At 43.3% G+C, this 20,025-nt stretch overlaps 2 long non-coding RNA genes across 2 annotated transcripts; one reads left to right on the top strand and one right to left on the bottom strand.

The window, feature by feature from the left end:
- Positions 1–6,801: 6,801 nt before the first annotated feature.
- Positions 6,802–12,322, top strand: LOC123034555. The gene is made up of 3 exons (XR_006416791.1): positions 6,802–6,905; positions 7,376–7,452; positions 12,170–12,322. It is a non-coding gene; the product is annotated as an uncharacterized LOC123034555 (long non-coding RNA).
- A 67-nt stretch (positions 12,323–12,389) lies between these two features.
- LOC123034553 lies at positions 12,390–20,020 on the bottom strand. Its single transcript, XR_006416790.1, has 2 exons — positions 18,901–20,020; positions 12,390–17,613 (listed from the first exon to the last, which is right to left on the bottom strand). It is a non-coding gene; the product is annotated as an uncharacterized LOC123034553 (long non-coding RNA).
- Positions 20,021–20,025: the final 5 nt, after the last annotated feature.

Raw genomic sequence — 20,025 nt, 5'->3', positions numbered from 1 at the left:
CTTGATCACCCTGTATGATGATCTTTGCCAGAAGAGAGACAGGGGAATTGTGACCCTGTTGGTTCTCCTGGGCCTCTCAGTGGCTTTCGACACCATCAGCCATGATGCCCTTCTGGGCAGGTTGGCTAGCTTAGGAGCTGGGGACACTGCTCTGCAGTGGTTCCACTGTTATCTGGCCAACTGTGTCCAGAAGGTGGTGCTGGGGGATAGTTGCTCTGCCCCAGGGCGTTTACACTATGGGGTCCCACAGAGCTCCATACTGTTCAACATGCTGTTCAACATTTACATGAAACCACTGAGAAAGGTCATCTGGAGGTTTGGGCTTGAGGTATCAGCAATATGCTGATGACACCCAGTTCCACCTTACATCTGATCCAGGTGAAGTGGTCTTTGTCCTGAACCAGTGTCTGGGCTTGATAATGGACAGGATGGGGGTCAATAAACTGAAACTCAGTCCAGACAAGATGGAAGTGCTGTTGGTAGGTGGCCTGCCAACCAGGTTGGGTGGCCATTACCCTTTCCTGGATGGGGTCACACTCCCCCTAAGGGTTTGCAGGTTGCAGGTTCTCCTGGATCCAGCATTATCCCTAGAGGCTCAAGTGGACTTGGTGGCCAGGAGTGCCTTCCTTCAGCTACAGTGAATATACCATCCCTACCTGGATAGACAGAGCCTGGCCTCAGTTACTCATGCACTGGTGACACCCAGGTTAGATTGCTCTAACATGCCCTATGTGGGGCTGCCTTTGAGGACAGTTCAGAAACTTCAACTGGTTCAAAAAAGGGAAGCATTATTAGTATCTGGTGCCAGCTTGTGGGCCCATATAACACTGATCTTGTATAAACTACACTGACTACCAGTTGAATCCTGGACTTAATTTAAAATGCTCGTTTTAACATATAAAGCCCTTAATAGCTGAGAACCTGGTTACCTGAAGGACCACCTTCTGCTACATACACCTGTCCACCCATTAAGATCTGGGCAACAGACTTTTCTGAAAGAGCCATTTCCCAAGCAGGTAAGAGGGATGGTGAATGAAAGAAGGGCCTGCTTAGTGCCTGCCCCCACTTATGGGTCAGGCTCCAAGGCAGACTCGCCCGGCCCCAGCTCTGCTCTCAATTCAGGTGACTTCACCTCTCAATTCACCTCTCTCCAGGTGAAAACATTTATCTTCTCCACTCATTTTAACAATTAATTTTAAGATTATTTTATCAATTTTAAGGAGTTTAGTAGATCATTAATGGTTGTCCATCTCACTTAGACATGGTTTTGGATTATCATTGTTAAATTATTACGATTGTTATTCATATTTTTATTGATGATTTTTAGTGCTTGTATTGATGTTAATATACTGAAATTATTAATTTTTTTGTATCCTGGCTTTATCGATTGATGAGTGCCACCTAAAGAGCTCTCTGGACTGCTTGGCAGCAAATAAATATAGCTATAAATAAATAAATAAATTCTGTGGGCAGCTGGTTTGCCACTGTGTGTACAGAGCGCTGGACCTTTGGTCTGATCCATGTGGATTCAGCACATTTTTCAGCACAACAAAGAACATTTTTAGAACAGAATGCAGAATCCTGCCTGTGGCAAAATCCCCGCCCTCAGGGCCTCATCCAACCCCCAAAATAAAGAGCAGGTGTCACTATGGAAAGAACCCTGCACGGGGCTAATGCTGGAGGTTCCCCAAGCACGAGACTGGCCTGGCTTGTTAGCCATGCAGAGGCTGGGATGTCTCCGGACAGATTCTTTCCAGTCCAAAGCACAGAAAGCAGCTGTCAGCACAGCAGCGTCTGCTCAGACAGCCATGTAAACATTGGCAGACTCATCTTTTCCATCAAGCGCTGGGCTACCTGCGCACAACTGCACAGAGGCTATTTTTAGCCTGCTCTTTCCAGCACCAGTACCATCCACCCCACTTTAGCATCATCCCACTGCTAAACGGCAGCCATCAACCTGCATAACACTTGTGGGGCTGGAGGCTTCAGGAGGCTTAGAAGCTGGTCTTCCTGTTGCCATCCCTTCCATGCTGGGGCAGGTGTGGTGTTGTAGGTGGGCCAGCTTTGTTCCTGGAGATGGAAGGTAACCATTGAAAGGTCTGCGCTGCCTCTTCTTGGGAGGCTGAACTGTCCCTTCCGCTGCTTCTCCCCATTGCCATTGCCGAAACCAAATTTGTCCCATTTATTCTTTGGTGTAGATCAAACATAAGGAGGAAGCCAGTCTCTGCAAAATCTGACATCAGGGATGGCAATTTTTAGAAACCAGTGTGTGTGGAGGGCAAGGGTATGGGAGCCTGCCAGGCCTCCATGACCTTAAGATGATCTTTCTCAAACAAAAGAATTTCAGAGAAAGTCATCAACATGATATTGTAGAGATAGGATTCACAGGGAGCCAAAGCTTTTTCCTGTGGTTTGAATGAAAACAAAGGTGTTAAGAAATCACACTGCAAAGGCTAATCAGCTCAATATTCTGAGGATATCTGTGTCATCACTCAACTAAGCTTTGTGAATGGCAACTGTTAAAGTAATCATCCTTATCTGCACTTTTTGAATTTTAGTGCCAACAACACAGCTTACACCCAGGTCCTATCATGGGAGTGGGGGGATAGGAGGGTCATTTGGCCCAGACCTCACATTCATGGAGGGCCTCAAGTTTCAATGTGCTGAAGCAGATCAAGAATAACTACCACTCAAGAATGGGACAAACGAGATGATTGGAATGGGCTTGGTATGCTTAACATAAACTGTGACATTGTACAAAAACTAATGTTTTCCCAGAATAATTGGTGCATTTGCACAGAGAAATAATAGAAAAGCCCTTGTTATATTAAAAAGGAACATTTATAACAAATTATAGCATTGAATCTTTATGTCCAATTATATTCAATAGGGCTTACTTCTAGATATGTGCACACAGGAATTTTACCTAACTATATCTATTTTCTGCTGCTATCCTAAACTCATTGACTAAGTCCCACAGAACTTACAGAAACTTTGAGTCAGCATGCATGGTTTTGCACTGTGCTTCACTTTCATGAATTTGTTGACTAATCAAACCTGGATAATCAAACCTTTTCATTTTCAGATGAAAAAAGATGTTATAAAGAAAAGGCACTCTTTTGCTGATTTAAACTGATGTACACAGCAGCACCATCTTGGAAAAGGCAGTTGACCTGCTCTCTGACATTGGAGGAAATTCACCTAGTAAAATAACATAGCATAAAAGTCACGCTTTATCTGACTATTTAGTCCCACATTCTGTTCACACAGTGACCAACCAGCTACCCACAGGAAACTCACAAATATGAGTGCAACGCTCCCACCCATATTTCCTGACAACTTCTACTGGTAGCAGCATATAGTCATCCTAGGATAGCAGCCATTGAGGAGTAGCCTTCATGATTTTGTCCAATCACCTTTTAAAACCATCCAGATGGCCTGCTCTCTCTCTTATCTTGTGGAAGTGAATTCCATAGTTTGACTATGTGCTGTATGAAGAAGTACTTCCTTTCATCTGGCCTGAAACTCCCACCAGCTTCATGGGATCACCATAGATTCCAGCATCACGAGCAAGAGAGAAAAATACCTCCCTATCCACTCTCTGGGCACTATGTAGAAGTGTGTACACCTCTGTCATGTCTCCCCCTACTCCCCTTTTTCCTTAGCTAGACATTCCCAGCAGTTGTAACCTTCCTTAGAGGAGATTGGCTGCAACCTCATTTTAGTTGCACATGTCCAAACTCCACAATATTGTGTTTTAAGCATGGTGACCAGAACTGTACACGGTAGTCCTAGTGTGGATGCACCACAGGTTTGTATAAGGGAAATATCATCTTGGCAGTCAATTGTGTTCATAATTATGCCTAACATGGTGTTTGCCATTTTCATGGCAGTGGCCCACCGGGTTGGCATTTCATCAAGCTATCCATTACAACCCTGGGGCTTTTTCCCTTTGCCACTGCTAGAACAGATCCCATCAGCCTATATGTGAAGATGGGATTTTTTTTGCCCCAGCATGTGTCATGTTACATTTGCTTACAGTGAAATGATCTTGCCATTTTGGTGCCACTGTCCCAGTTTGGAGCTCCTCACAGACACTTTTTGTTTTAAACACTCTAAATAATGTGGTGTCACCAGCAAACTTGGCCACTTTATTGCTCACTCTTAATTCCAGATAACGTAAGAAAAAGCTGAAAAGCATTGTTCCTAATACAGTGCAAAACCCCACTATTCACATCCCTCCATTGTGAGAATTTACCATCTATTCCTACTCTCTGCTTTCTGTTTTTCAACCAGGTACTGATCCATAAGAAGACCTCACCTCTTATTCCATGACTGCTAAGTTTGCTCAGGAGTCTTTGGTGAGGGACTTTGTCAAAAGTCATTTGGAAGCCCTAGTAAACAATGTCTGCCAGATCACTCTGATTCACATGTTTTCTGACATTCCTAAAGAACTCAAAAAGGCTAGTAAAACATTACTTACCTTCACAGAAGCCATGTTGATTATTTTTCAGGGCTGTCTTTATATGTGCTTATTTTACCTCTATCTTTAATAATGCTTTCAACCAATTTTCCTGGAGGGGACATTAAGCTAACAAATTTCCAGGATTTCATGAGCAGAGCCAACTGGAGCCAGGGGTCCCTTCTGACTTACTCTGTTTCTACATTTCTATGCTTCTATACCTTTCACCCCCAGCATAAACCATCGGGTATACTATCAGTGATCTACAACTCACCCTGGATGGTGACACTGTCCTCTCACAGGACGCAGAAGGTAGACCCGCCCTTGCTTCTACCTGCTACCCATCCTAAGAAGGATAATTACCAGCAACAGCAGGCTTCCCAGTGGAGGTACAGGGACAGGTACACAGATCCAAATGTCAACTGTCCTTATATGTATTCTGGTGATGGCACTGTTAATAGACCATCCACGGCATCCTGGCTCAGCTTTCAATAGGATGCACTCCATCATTTGCCACCGATGCCCAATGCAGTCTACACAGGAAAACAGGCTTGTCTTAGCACAAAAGACGGAAGGGCACAAATCTGACATATGGAACAGCGATGACCAGAAATGGGGAAGCAGGACGAGGGGGCATTGCATGCTCCAAGGATACTCTGTCCATAAGGGGGCCATTCTTGAGCAAAGCCATTTCAAAGACAGACACCAACCAGAGATTCAACTCTAATTTCTCCATGGTTGGAATAAAGAGCAAAAGTGAGTTGTTTTTGATTATACTGCATATATTAATCAGATCACTTCTGTAAAGATATCTGTTGTCACCCAAATTTTTTTTTTTTTGTAAATGGCAACTGTTAAGGTAAGGATCCCTGCCTGTACTTTTTGTATTTCACCTCCCCCTGACAAGGCAGTCTGCATCAAGCTCAACCCAGCTTCAGCCTGCATATGTGGCTGTGTGTGCATGTGCACACACATGTTTGCGTGTGCCAATTTGATGTGAACTCTTCGTGCATCTGCTGAAGTTGACAGTATCTGTGAAAGCTTCTTCTGGAATAAATTTGTTTGCCTTTAAGATGCCAGAAGACTCTTTGTTGTCCTTGTTGTAATGGACTAAAATGGCTACCCCCTATGGTAATCTTACATACTTTCAGCTCTAGCATATTACATGCAACAAGTTATAGGGAAGAGTGCCATATTCCTATATCTAGAAATATTGCTTGCATGCAATTCTAAAGCACTGTTCCAAATGTCCAGATAAAATCTTAATGGCTTATCTTCATATATTGCCTTTGTTCCATTATGAAACTCATGCAAAGGAATCCAACAGAGTTCCCATATCCACACCTACTTAGCAGTGGCAAGAATGGTACATCACGCACCACCAGCCAGAGTCCCCAGACTCATGGAAATGTCTCCATTAAAACAGCCATTCTACATGGAAGGCTTTCTTGTTTCAGCCAGGGGTAAAATTGGGAAAGCTCACTGTCACATGCATTAACCCAAATGCCTCAACTGCAACGGTGGTGTTAGGGGAAGTCCTACTAGAACCTGAACCCTGAAATCTTCCTTTGGAGTCCTAAATCGCTGGGAGGTTATCTGCCCCACGGCCCTGCTGCCCTTGGCTATTTGCTGAAGAAAAGGAACAGGGGCTGTGATGATGGGCATTGCATCTGATCCCTCTATATTCACTGGCTTTTTGGTAACACGTGGATGGACCCACCCCCTCCTTGAATCTTCCTGCCTGAGGTTTCTTTTCTGTAATTTAATGCCCCCCTCTTCTCTTTCTTTACATCCCTTTTTACAAATAGGGATCTCTTTAGAAGACAAAGGCCTTTACAGACTTTAGGACATATGTAAATCAACATATGCAAATTTGAGATCCCCTGCCCCCCCCCCCGGGGGGGTAGGGAGAGGTATCTTTTCAGTACCTAGTACTGCCACCACTGGACAACACAGCAATGGCTAGTTGTGTTGTCCAAGCCCAGCCTGTAACACAGCTGGAACTGTAGAGCTGGTTCATGTTCTCCAGAAACTGCTATTGAGATGATATATAGTTATCAGTATATATCATCATCATATCATCAAAATGCAGTTTAAGGGATTGTAAACATATTTTTCCCATGAAGGCTGGCTGGCTGGCTGCAGTCTGCAGAAGGAAATGTTTTAGGGCTACTCAAGTGGCCTTTGGACGTGAGCTGCTTATAAGGCATTTTACTGAGCCACAGCCAGGCTACAGAGTAGAGAAAGAGAAGCAAAATGTAGAGAATGGAATGACTCAGAGTCATTTGAATGGGTGGCGCGTGGCATGTCAGCTTTCTGAGATTAAAGCCAGGGCTAGTTTTCTTATAACAGGCAGCTCTGGTAAGCTCTCTTCTCTTCCTGAGAAACATTCTTTTCACCACCACATGCTTCTTTGCAGCAGCTTGTCTAAGAGGCACTTCAGGTGAGTGTCACTGTGTTTCTGGCTCCCCAGTCCAGCCTGAGGTCAGCTAGTTAAAATTTAAAGACTCTCACTCCTCCCCACATGCAGAGTGAATTTTGCCCCAGAAGAAGTGTGGCTACAAGAGGACATCCCTTTCGCCTTCTTGCTCGGAGATATGATGCTCATGAAGCTGCAATTTCTACTGGTACACATAGAGGCCAGAACCTCAATTCCAATACACGGCTCCAGTTCATACAACACAATGGCTTATTGTGGGTTATTTAATTCCAGTGAGACATGGCACATGCCAATCATGATTCTGAATATGCAATCCCTAATCAGGACTTGCTCTGTTATCTGAATCTCACCACAGGAGGCATAGAATTCACACAATTCATCAATGCATCGATAGGGGGCTGCATATGCAGTTGCATCTGACATGTAGCTTAAATAACTTATGTAATAACTTAGTATTGCTGTGTTTTCTTTAGGTACAGTGAATTAACTGGGCACATCCAGCAAAAAACCACACACTGTGGAAAGTATGCACGGTCGCTTGTTATGATGGGTAAGCCCAGCCATTCTCTTTTCATGTAGCCTAGGTGGAGAAATGCTACCATATCCCTGTGTTAGGAGGCATGCCAAGCCTAGGAAGAAATTTGCTGCTATCACATGAACCCACTTGACCATTTTCAGCTGCCGTCTCTTGCATTCCCCCAACCCACTAGGTTAAATTACCAAGGATGGTGGAGCTGCAAATTCATCCGCACTGTGGGAGCACAGTTTGACTGCCAACTTGGTTGTCTTCTGTGTGAGGTACAGAGGGTGGAGTGGCACTTTGCTCTTCATCTCAAGGAGTAAAGGGTCATGCTAGCCCCCTGCAAGGTTACACTGCCCAATGAAATAAAGTGAAAGAGCGTTGTAAATGCGACAAGCACTTCCTAAGACATGCAGGGCAAAAACCTGTGCATGCTTAGAAGAAAAAAGTCCCACAACTCCTGGGTTCTCCCCAGTCAAGGATGCCATGGTATATTTTGAAGTGCAAGCACTCATTCTGAGGATGCTGTAGCCATACTCACAGGAGAAAGCAACAATACGGGCAGCTGTGTTGATCCATACTCACTAACCATTTCTATCAGGAGTAGACTTTTTGTAAAGGGAATGAACTGGCCACCACAGAAGGCCTTGCATTATAACAGGGATACCTGTTGATAGGTGATGCGAGCCCTGCAGGTAGTCTATAATATATAGTTCAAGAATATATATTTGACATGCACATGGTGGGCATGTCGTGAGCGGAGCCGGCTGGAGCCGGGGGTCAGACTAGATGGCCCGGGAGACCCCTTCTGACTTGCTCTGTTTCTATGTTTCTAATATAGTGAGAATAGGACTACCACCTCACTAGTGAGAACAAGACTGGAACCAATCCATTTCTTTGAAACACAGAGAAACAAGTTCCCTTGTCTTCATTCAAATCTTGCCCGGTGACTTGTGCAGGCCCATGCTAAATAGTCAACAAGCCCTGACCTAAAAGGAAAGAGCCCAGTTCTATTTCTGGCTTTGCTACTGATATGCTGGGAGATCTTGGAAAGGTCACCTTAAAATTGATCAGAGGAAAAGTTCTGTGTCTTTCTTGGCATGAGTACTTTGTGATTAGAGATTGAGCATATATAAAAGTGTGTGTGCATTTATTTCTAGATGATACAGTCACACCCTGCCTATTTTGTATTAGAGTGGTAGGTGCAGGGTGAATTAACACACAACTAAACCAGAGGCCGTTTTGTTTACCTGGTGTCTCTTCATTGGTGTTACCGGGAACTCTCCCTTTCACTCCATTAGGCTAACCCAGGGAAGACCACTTGGCTAGAGAGCAGCAGCCATGTTGTATTTCCTGTCCAGGAGGGAGGAGGGGCGAACAGAGAGTAGTGAACCCTGCGTGAACTCCTGGGACAGGCCAACTGGATGTCAAAGGGGGCCAGTGGGGGGAACCTTTGGCCTGGGACCCTTGGAATCTCAATAAAAGTAGCAAAATACATTATAAATTGCAAGTAGGTGAGAGACATAAAGTGGGTGTGAATAGTTTGGAGATAATTAGCAGACACTGTTTGTGAAGGGGAGTCCTTGGAAGAATAAAGAGTTTTTCTGTAAACTAACAAACAGAACAAAGAATAAAAGGTCAATGTATTAACTTTGTGACCTTGGGTATATAATGTATGCTCTCTGTACCTCTTGCAAGATGCTGATTTGGGAAGCATCTCCCCTCTGTCTCCGTTTATCCTAAAAGTGCACTAGAATAAAACTGCTTTCAGCTCAAAGTCTTGTCTCAGGCTCTGTTTGGCTTGGGGTCTGGGGTCCACCCAGGTTGTGCCAGTTGGTGACCGGCTGAGTTTGGTAACACTGAATAAGGCAGGGAACCCAAGAAATGAGGATTGCATCCCCGAAATGCAAAGTTATGTATATATATTGAAGGAAGGAACTCAGTGATTGAGAAACAGTGAGACAAACAACCAAGCCATGAAGCCTGTCTGAAGGAATGTGGAGGGGAGAAAAAGATAATTGGCTTGAAAGAAAGTATGCTACTTCCTATCTCATCCTCCCAGTAGTTTTATGAGACGGGGTCGTAGGGCAAGGTGAAGTGAGAGAGGGGGGACTAGTGAACTTGTAATTATAAGCACTCAGGTGTAACAGGTTGATGAATATTAACTCACACACCTTGAATAGACAATAGGCTAATTATAATGCACATGTGATGTATGTAGATGTATGTAGTGGGATGAGGTGGGAGATAGGAAGTAGGTGGACAGAAAGACTGTAATCTCCTAGTACCTTATCCAAGGAGGGAAAAGGGGAGGATTGTGGCAGATGGACTGAGGAGTAAAAGGAGCTGCTTTGTGAGTTTGTACTTTGGAGAGATTCTGATAGAGCAGGTTCTCCCAGTCTATTGCAATAAATGAAGGAATCGCCTCACTCTGTTGGTAGTCTTGGTTATTTCACTTCAGGAGAAGTATTTTTGCAGCTTTTTGCATAACACACACACACACACACACACACACACACACACACACACACACACCATTTTAGCTTCCAACCTTGCAACTTGGCTCTGTTGCTCACTTTCAAATGTGATCCCATCCCATGCCTTATTTATCATTGATCCATCACTGCATTGACATGACTGCCACTGCCATTTTGTCATCATAGGTTTTATTTCCTGCTTGTTTTGCATATGACCTTTGTGGTACTTTTGTTACTGTCTGCATTTATGATAAATTTGTTGGTTTCAAAAAGTATATGTGAAACATAGAAACAGAGCGAGTCAGAAGGGTCCTCCCGGGCCATCTAGTCTGACCTCCGGCACCAGCCGGCTCCGCTCACGACATGCGAAAAATTACCCCAAACAATTACAAAAAAAAAATAAAAATAAAATATAAGAGAGGGCAACTACATTGGCTTTTCAAGCATCTGTAGAAAGGACAAAGGAGAACTTCCATGTCACTAAATTTATGTATGTTAATATAAAAATACACAAATAGGTAGGCGAAATGCTAAATGTTGACGGGCAAATTCAAGGCCCTTGTTCTTCCTTCCTATGGTTCCTTATTATTCATCCAGACTTGGGTCAGACAGCTCTTCAAATAAAGGAGGATATCTTCAAATAGAGGGGTGCCCTCTGTAACTAAATGACCACCCTGAGCAGGACAGGGGTGGAGCAAAAGAGAAAGAAATGCAGTGGAGAGAGACAGTGGCTGGTCCTTTGTATGCCTAAAAGTACCATACCCTTGCTTTAATTAAGTTGGAACTTGGAAGAGCCATAATTGTGGTTCCATACCCATAAATGCCAGCATGGATTAGAACTACATTCGACTCACGGGTATATGCATGCTTTTTGTCTTTCTCCTGGTTAATATGAAAAGTTAATTATAGTGGCTTGGATCCCAAGAGCCAAGGGCAAAAGGAGAAAAGAATTAGCTTCCTGTTTCATGGATTCTTGCGCAATTGCCAGTGGAAGATTTCTTGCATACAACTCCACAGTGATTTACAGTATGAGAAACATAGCGAATCCAGAAAATACAGGCTCTACATTCTACTGCAGCCTTCCTCATCCTGGTCTCTTCCAAATGTGTTAGATTAGAACTCCCAGCATTGTTGACTGGGGATGCTGGGCACCCCGGTTGGGGCAGACTGTTCCACTGTGTCCAAAAGGGTCTGGAAAAGAACTTGTACACATTCTTGTATCGGAAGTTGCATAAATGGGAGAAAATCTCTGGATATGGCCTGATTTTCCTCACATGGTGCTTTTCCAATAAACCAGAAATGGTCTTTCTATGAGCAGCAGAGGGACTTTCATATCCAAGCCACTGTAATAGTACTTAATCTGTATAAAATTATCTTGAGTATGCACAAGGCTTAATTTGAGCCATTGCTCATCCCCGGAAACCAGTTTCATTGCCATGGTTAAATCCAGGAGTATAAGGTATTGAGAAAAGAATGCCTCTGAACATAGCGCATTAAGTGCACACACAAAGGATTGGAGACAAGGGTTCTAGGTAGGGACAAACCCATGACAACCAACATCTGTCTTTAAAAAAAACAACAACAGTGTGAGTTACAATATTTTGCCCAGTTGTTCCGGTGCCCATTTCACCCAAGTGTGTGTGTGTGTGTGTGTGTGTGTATTATTCACTCAAAAGATTTCTCACCCAACTTTCAAAGCCCATCCAAGATGGTTTATATCTTTTAAAATCACAGGATCCCATAAAATGAAAGCAACAATAATCTAAAACCATTCTTCTCTCAGGCCCCTAGTACAAAACAGCCGGAGCAGGAGGGGCAATCTTTATCTGCACGTCCTCTTGCTCTGCTTTTTCACTAGCAGGCTTCCTCTCCAGTCTAGCTGGAGTATGTCAGAGGTGGAGGAAAGGAAGCTGGAGAGGTGTCTGCATACCTCATGCCCTGGTCTCCTCCCTTCCCTTCCCCTCCCCTCCTCACTCCCTTGCACCCTCCTCTGAGACCGCTTTCCCACCCTAAGAGGGTAGCCATAGTCAGCACTGATGTTTCTGCACTGGCTGCAAGGGAGGATGAAGCGCCAGTGCCCAGCTCCCAGGCTGGAACGCAGTCTCTGACCTTGGAGCTGGGAGTCTGAAAAATCCCGGAGCTCCTCAGATGCTGTCTAGTGCCATAACATCACTCTGTCTGAAGGCTTTAAAATAGGGTTCAATAAATTAATAGAGGAGAAGGCTGTCATTCACTTCTGGTCCCAATGTTTCTGTGTTTGCTCCCTTTAGGATCAGAAGCTCTATGCCTCTGAACATCCGTCACTGGACCTGGTTGACCACTGCAGGAAACAGGGTTCAAGGCTTTTCCGATGGAGAGGTACCGCCTTTAAAAGTGGTCTAATAATAATTCAAAATAAATCAATGAATCATGTTATTTATTATTTATTTGTTTACTGGATGTTAGAGGTGGTATTCAGGAAAACAGCAGCAATAAAGAGAATAAAATGAATACATTATTGTTTTCTTTTATTTAAAATATTTCTTGAGTACCTCTACAAGGCAGTGTACAATAGTAAAACACATAATAAAAATCAGCACAGTAACAGAAGCATTAAAAACACAATAAAATAATGGAAAAGCAACAGCAGCAAACAGTTTAAAAACAAGATACACCAGCATAAAATAAAACTTGAAACAGATAAGTGCAGTTACAACTCACAGTTCAATAAAAGATATTTGGGAATGATCAAAGTAACAAAAACAAAACACACCTCAAGCCAGAATATTAATTCAAATCAAAGTGCAGCATTAAAAACTATTAAAACCTCAGGGGAATGATATAGTATTCAGGGTAGTTCCATTAAAAGAAGGTAAATGTTTTTAAAAACTTAAATGCTCTGTTTCTTAATTGCATGTATTACCTGATTTGACATGAGGACTTCCACCTTACTGCAAATATCTTTAAAAATGTAACTTCCGAATAAGGGTGGGTTTGACTTTCAAGGTCATGCTTTCAATAATTTGGGGCTATTCGTTGATGTATACTAACGCTTCACCTTTTCCATTTAGCTTAGATATTCTACCTGGGTCACGTCTGGAATTCTCCTGCCTGAAGTATCCCTGCAGGTGGATGCAGGCAACAGGATACCAGCATACTAACATGGACTGGGACCTTTTCACAATTACTGCACTTAGAGATGTCTGAAATATCACATCATGTTAGTTATAATTCAATCCATTTTTCCATGCTAAATTGATTCTGCTGAGAAATCCAGATAAATGAATTGGTGAGAAAATATTTTGTGGCAGACTTGACGGAACAATTCGATTTCACCTTGGATTAGTTAGTAGATGCATGTTACCACCGAATGGCAAGACTGGCATTTGCAGTCTAGGTCTGGTCCTGCCACTGTTGAAGTGTCTGAGTCTCCTCCACTATTGGTGGTACTAAGAGAGGCTGATCAAATATATCACATGACCCACAATCCATGTTTATAAATAATTGTTATCCGTGACTAGATATGATTTACTGTCCTATTTTGCCTAAGCAATGGATTGCCATGAATAGATGCATATATGAATATTTTCTTGCTTTTGCTGAATTTAATATAGAACTTTTTAGAAAGTTGTATTTTCATATATACGTGTGTGTGTGTGTGTGTGTGTGTGTGTTGGAATGTGTATTTGTTTCTCTGTACATACATACATACACGAAAAGCCATTCATCAAACTAGCCAATCTAGATTAATGAGGGGTGTATCAACAGGGCTGGTAATCATGATCATAAATTACAGGCCAGTTGATATGGGAAGGAAGGAATCCTTCAGAGATGCAGCTCCTTGAATTGGGCTTGGAAATAAATCGGGAGCAAATTACGCTGAACTGGTGTGAAATGTTCTGTAAAATCAGTCTGTTGACCTCTGTGCTTTAGAAATTTAGGTGTAATTTGAACACTTTTCAAGCAGAGTCTGCTACAGTAATCCAAGTGAGATGTTATTGAGGCATGGACCACTGTGGCCAGATCTTCTTTCCCCAGGATGGCTTTTTCAGCCCCCACCCCAAGGCTGGAGTTGTCCCACCCATTCTGTGCAACTTTCATAAGGGAACATTATTTATTTTTCAATTTATATCCTGCCTTTTTCCTACAAAGGGCTCAAGGCAGCTTACATCATTCTCCTCCTCCATCTTATCCCCACAACAACAACGCTGTGAGGTAGGTTGGGCTGAGAGTCTGTGACTGGCCCAAAGTCACCCAGTTGGCTCTATGGCTGAGCAGGGACTAGAACCCAGGTTGTCTGAGTCCCAGTCCCGTGCTCTTAACCACTACACCACACTGGCTCTCTACTTGTACCCTTCTGGATACCTGAGCTACAACCAGGCACTCCAAGCCCATAAACAAACTTTCTGGAGCCACAATTGGCTCAATTTCCTTCGTCAAAGAGTAAGCACACCAGGAGGGATACATCCCTTTGGAATTCAACTCAGTAACACAGTTTCCCCAGAAATATTTAGCAACTGTTGACTCTGTGGAGTCATTGAACCCACATCATCAAGGTGATGTCACAATAAACTCTCACTGGGTCCCTTTGAAAAGAACAGAGATCAACACATCACAAGTAAAGAGAGTTCAAGAGTGTTTTTATATCGATCGTATTTATACCCTGCCTTGCCACTAAGGACTCAAAGCAGCATAAACAACCCTCCCTCCCACAACCATTTTAACTTCACAACCCTGTGAGGTTGTACTCAGTTGTGAAATTGCAACCGTCCCAAGACCACCCAGGGAGCTTCATGGCTGGATCCCACCGACTGGGGCTGCACCCTGATTTTCCCACCCAAGTCCATCACTCCAGTCACACTAGGGTTCTGCAACCTGGTTTCTGCCAGAGGGTTTCAACCTCAACTCTTATCAGCCCCAGCCAGTACAGCCAATGCACAGGGATGAATTATAGGAATTGTAGTCCAAAGCATCTGAAAGACATAAGATTGCTTACCCCTACAGTGCAGGACACCATCCTGGGCAGCTGGCAAAATGCCACTTTGGATGCTTCAAGCAAGACATGATAGAGATGGCTGATACTTGAGTCTGGCTCCTAGGACAACTGCTCTTGAATATGGATGTTCCATTGTTAGCTGCTTCACAGTGGTGCTGCTTGGGCTGAGCTTTGGGACCTCAGTCCAGGAGTTCCTACACAGCCACCCAGTGAGAGTTGATGCAGAAGTAAACTATTTTAATCCAGTGGTTAGTTGAACCTAAGTGCATTTAAAATGCCAAAGTGCATGTGCTCAGAGCATGTGTTTTCATTTGGGGCAGCAAACAGTGTTGATGTTCCAATGTACCAGGAATCAGAAGCAGTTCTGAAGCATGAGATGGCAGTTCAAGAGAGAAAGCGAAATGTCGCAACTGTTTTTCACCACTGAAAAAATACACAGGGCCATCTAAAGGGGAAAGCCATTAAGTCCCAGGTCCTGGGTGTGCTGTTCCGGCCATCAGGGGCACGGTCGGTCCTGCGCTTGTTTAGGAAGAAGAAAGCCCTGCAACTCCATGGGGCACACTGCGAGTTGCAGGACTTTTTTCTGTTTAAATGTATATAGAATTGCATCCTAAGTGGTCATTCCTCCAAGTCCTAATCATCTTTAAAATCATCATACATTAGAGCCTTCTTTCTTGAAACTCTTCCTAAGCTGTGCCTTCCAGATGTTTTGAAAGCTATTCTCACATTCCGGGCCACTGGGCAATGGGAACTGGGAGTAATGGGAACTGGAGTCCAACACCTGAGCACACCAGGCTGGGAATGGTTGCTCCAAAGCATCCACCTGGGGGTAGTTTCAGTCATGGTTTAATGCCACTAAGGAGAAAGCAAGCAGTCAGAGAAAATAATGCAGAGGATACTCACTGCAGGTTGTGGGCCCAGGAGCAACCAAGTCCTGCTTAAGAACCTAGTATGCTGCTATAAATAAAAAGAAGAGGCTGTTTGCCCTAAGCCACCACCTTAGCTACTCTGAGCTGTTGCCATGGGATGAGTAGAAGCTCCGGCTAGGGCCAAGTAAACAGAATCTTAGGCTAGTGTAACATCAGCAGCTGATGCATAATGCTAATTATTAACCAAATTGTATTCACCATCTATTTTTGAGGGCTTGGGGTTGGAGTGCCCTTTTACTTTCTGCATTTAATTATAAATATGTATAACACAGAACAGCCTTTGTGTGTCTGCATGTGTATCATTTGAAGTCCATCCATTTCAGAGGCTCATGTCTAGTAAAATTAATTAGCTAAGTGCTATAAAAATCAATCTGTTAAAACTAAGGGAAACAATATACAACCGAACAATTTAGTTCTATACACCAAAGTCAGTTCTTGTGGCAAAGATTTGCAGTGGCTCCACCAGGTTGCCAGGCAGGGCTGTTCACACATAATGACAACCCATCAGTTTTCTGGCCCAAGCCAGAAGACTGTGCTTGAAAACAAGCCATGGATTAACCATGGGTCTGGGTTCTCATGTTACGCTGCACAGTCTACAAATGGTGGGTTGTGTGAAGTGAAAGAGGCAATAGGGCTGCAGGCAGCATGGCCACTTGTGCATTATAATCCAACTTGTGTTTTTCAAATGATAGTTATTCTATGTGGATAAGATCATAACCTTTGATGAGCAACAAGAGAATGGAGTTCCATCACAGCAGAGCAGCCACTGTGAATTCTGATTTCTTGTGCAAACTGTTGCATGTCTCTTTTTCCTACTTCACAGGGCCAATATGAGGGCAAGCAGCCAAAAGAAATGCTTTGTATTTGGAAAAAACCTGCTACTAAAGCAAATTTCCTAAGGATGATGGCACCTGGAAGTAATTTTAGGTGTTAGAATTCAGCACTGTCACTTGATAAATAGTAATAAAGAAGGACATGGTTTTTAAGTTGCATTTAAATAATTGCTCTTTTTGTTTTTTGGTAAGTCATCTTAGGAGGGGTTTTGCTTTGAAAGAAGGGGTACAAATCTGATGGTACTTGGATTGTATCATCATCTGGATGGCCACATATTCTCCATCCCCATCCTAAGCATCTGCCTTTAGGGCAAAACTGTGTGCCAGTACCTCTTTTCTTAAAAAATTAAGCTCTCTCAAATTATTTAACATACAAAGTTATCCAGCTGTCCTAACCTGAAGGCTGTTTGCAAGACAACAAAAGAGAATTTGACTGTCTTGAGGTATTTGCATGAATGTTCTTAATGTATCATAAATAAGAAATATTAGCAACATCATTATATGTAGGATATTTTCTATCAGTTTGTTATAATACCAGCATTGAGAAGAATGCTTCTGTTCTTTCAAACATTAATAATCACAGCTGTAACTGAGGGAACATCCTATGCAAGTTTAGGGGAAAAAGGCCTACAACTCCCAGCATGTGCCAGTATTTCTTTTCTTTCTAAACGAGCACAGGAAATGAGCCTTAAGAAGTTCTCATACTGTTGGCAATGGAGATGATTAGCAAAACAATGTCCCATGTCAACCTAAGGCACATTTTGCATTTATATTTGGCAGAAGTCAACTGAAAGTGAAGCTGATTTGAACTGAGCTGACTGCATATGAAAACACACTTTGCAGACATGCTCTAATATAAGCTGTTTACCTTTTGAGTGGTTGTTTAGGAGGGCCCAAAAATGGATTGCACCCAAACGGAAAGTAGATTGCTCCAGTGACATCCATGTCAGCTTGGTTTGGTTTGGTTTGGGTCCTTTCTTCAAAAATGAATCAGAAAGAAATGAGTAGATTTGTTGTGAAGGATGCTGGTGCTCCTTTGCCATTAATATTTATGGCACGTGCCAGCTACAGCATGTTAAACAAGTTGAGATAAGCTTCACTGATTCTGTATCTGTTCTAGCCCTCCCTTCTCTTCCATCTGATCACTCTTAGAAAAAGAAGGAAGACTGTCACATATATGGAATTGCAAAATTAAAAGTCATTCTGATGTTGCAAACTAGATGGAGCCTGAATTAGTTCTAACTAATTTCCAGCAGGGTAGCCATATCAGTCTTGGGACAGCTTATGAACAAACAAATTTGTTTATTTCATTAATACTGCCCAATAGCCAAAGCTCTGTGTTTATGTTAGTTATGGCTTTTGTGGGCTGGAGTGCACTTTGCCAGAAGCATCTGATGAAATGGACTCTAGACTATGGATGTTTACATTGCCATAATGTGTGTGTTAGGCTTTAAGGTGCCACGAGAACCATTGCTATTTTTGTTCTAACTAACAAAAGCCTTATAGGACAAACCAAAGTAAAGCAAAATGTGATTTCAGAGTCACGTGTGAAAACACCCTTAGTAGATGACTGACAAAGCAGCAGTTCATCCAAAAGTAAACATATAAATAATATATAAGTGTATGTATATAGTTTACCTAGTTTCTCACTGTCTAGTTTCTCACAGTTATCCAATGGCAAAATGGGCCATTGTATTTGCCCAGAATGGAAAAATGTCTGAATCACAGCTAGATTTTATATTTCCAAAATGGAGATCCAACATTTTTGCCCTTCTGGTTCCTAACCGTCCTAAGGGTAGTTGCAGGCCCAAACATCACATATTTGTATTTTTATCCTGCCTTTTTTCCTTCCAAGAAACTCAAGGCAGCTTACATAGTTCCCCTTCCCTCAATCTTATCTGTATTTTATTTGTGTAAGCCATCCTGAGGCTCTTGCAAAGGACGGCATACAAATATCCTAAATAAATAAATAAATATTTTAATTTTGGTCATACACCCTCACAACAACCCTGTGAGGTAGGCTGGGCTGAGAGTCTGTGACGGGTCACCAAGTGACTTCCATGGCTGAGTGGGGACTGCAGCTCAGATCACCTAAGCCTCAGACCTGCACTCTGAGCCTCTACATCACACTGGCTTGCCACAGGATCTGCAGAGCCTAATTTGAATGCCTATTGAGTCCTCTCCCCCCATAGGAGACTAACTCCAATTGTTTGCCCTCACTTATTCCCCCACCCGTATCAAACTGCTTTCTCTCAACAACTCACCCAATGAATAGATCTGAAGATTGCAGAAAATACACAATTTTGTGGCCTTTTGGTGAACGTAATAAAGGAATGGCACTAATACAGCTTTCACAAGTATATGGTTTCCCTTTGCCTGTAACATACACAAGAGAACACAGATCTGTACAGTATTTATATCTGCTAAACTAAATCCCAGATTCATATCAACATATATGGGATCCCAGCATATGGACTGAAGGTATAGGAGGCAGTCACCATGCTGACGCTAAGTAGGTCTGGACTTGGCCAGTACTTGCAAGGGAGCCCACATGGAAACAGGAAGTCACCTCAAGTTCTGTAATGGAAAAAGGTGGGATGTAAATGAAATAAAGAAATAAAGTGGAATAGACTGCTTCCACAAGCAGCACAGAGTAAGCGTTAAAGTGTCGGACAGGGTCTTGGGAGATCAGGGTTCTAAGTCCCCATTCAGCCATGAAGCTCACCAGGTGACTTTGGACTAGTCACTAACTCGCAGCCTAAGCTACCATACAGAGTTGTTGTGAAGAGAAAACAGAGAGGATTATGAACCACCTTACAGGAAATGAGGGGGAGAATATAAATATAAACAAACAAATGTAGTAGGACACAACAGGGACCAGGGTATTGTGAGACTTTAGGTAGCTGGATGGGGATACTGGTATTTGTAGTCCAACAAACCGAAGGGCACAAGGTTAAAGAGGACTGACTGACCTACACGCCTTCATCAAGGTGTCATTCAAAGACATCGCTAATCCTCGGTGAGATTATGACACGCTGCCTTTCATAAGCAAGACACCCTTACAATGCAAGTTACATCAGCGTAAAGAGGGCTTGCTCTCAGGCTGCTCCCAGTGCTTTGAAAGGCTAGCACTGGCCGCTGCTCCTTTTTGGAGAAATCCGTTTCCACTAGCACAGAGGTCACTCACTGATTTGAACTTCGGGCGCAGCCGTCTCATGTTGCAAAGAGGAGAGCGACCTACAGGGGGAAACACGCCAAAGAGGGCGGAGCGCGGGGAACCGGGGAGGGGAGCGGGGGACGGAGCAGCAAAGGGCGCAGCCCAGCCTGGAGCAGCGCCGGGCGTGGCCCGTCATAGTGGGCGTGGCCGTGTCACTTTCCCGACCCCGTGA

The sequence above is a fragment of the Varanus komodoensis genome, unplaced genomic scaffold, assembly GCF_004798865.1.
Source record: "Varanus komodoensis strain SLA01 unplaced genomic scaffold, ASM479886v1 scaffold6_4, whole genome shotgun sequence".
In the NCBI taxonomy this organism is placed as follows: Eukaryota; Metazoa; Chordata; class Lepidosauria; order Squamata; family Varanidae; genus Varanus; species Varanus komodoensis.
This window is presented reverse-complemented; position numbering and strand designations above follow the sequence as displayed.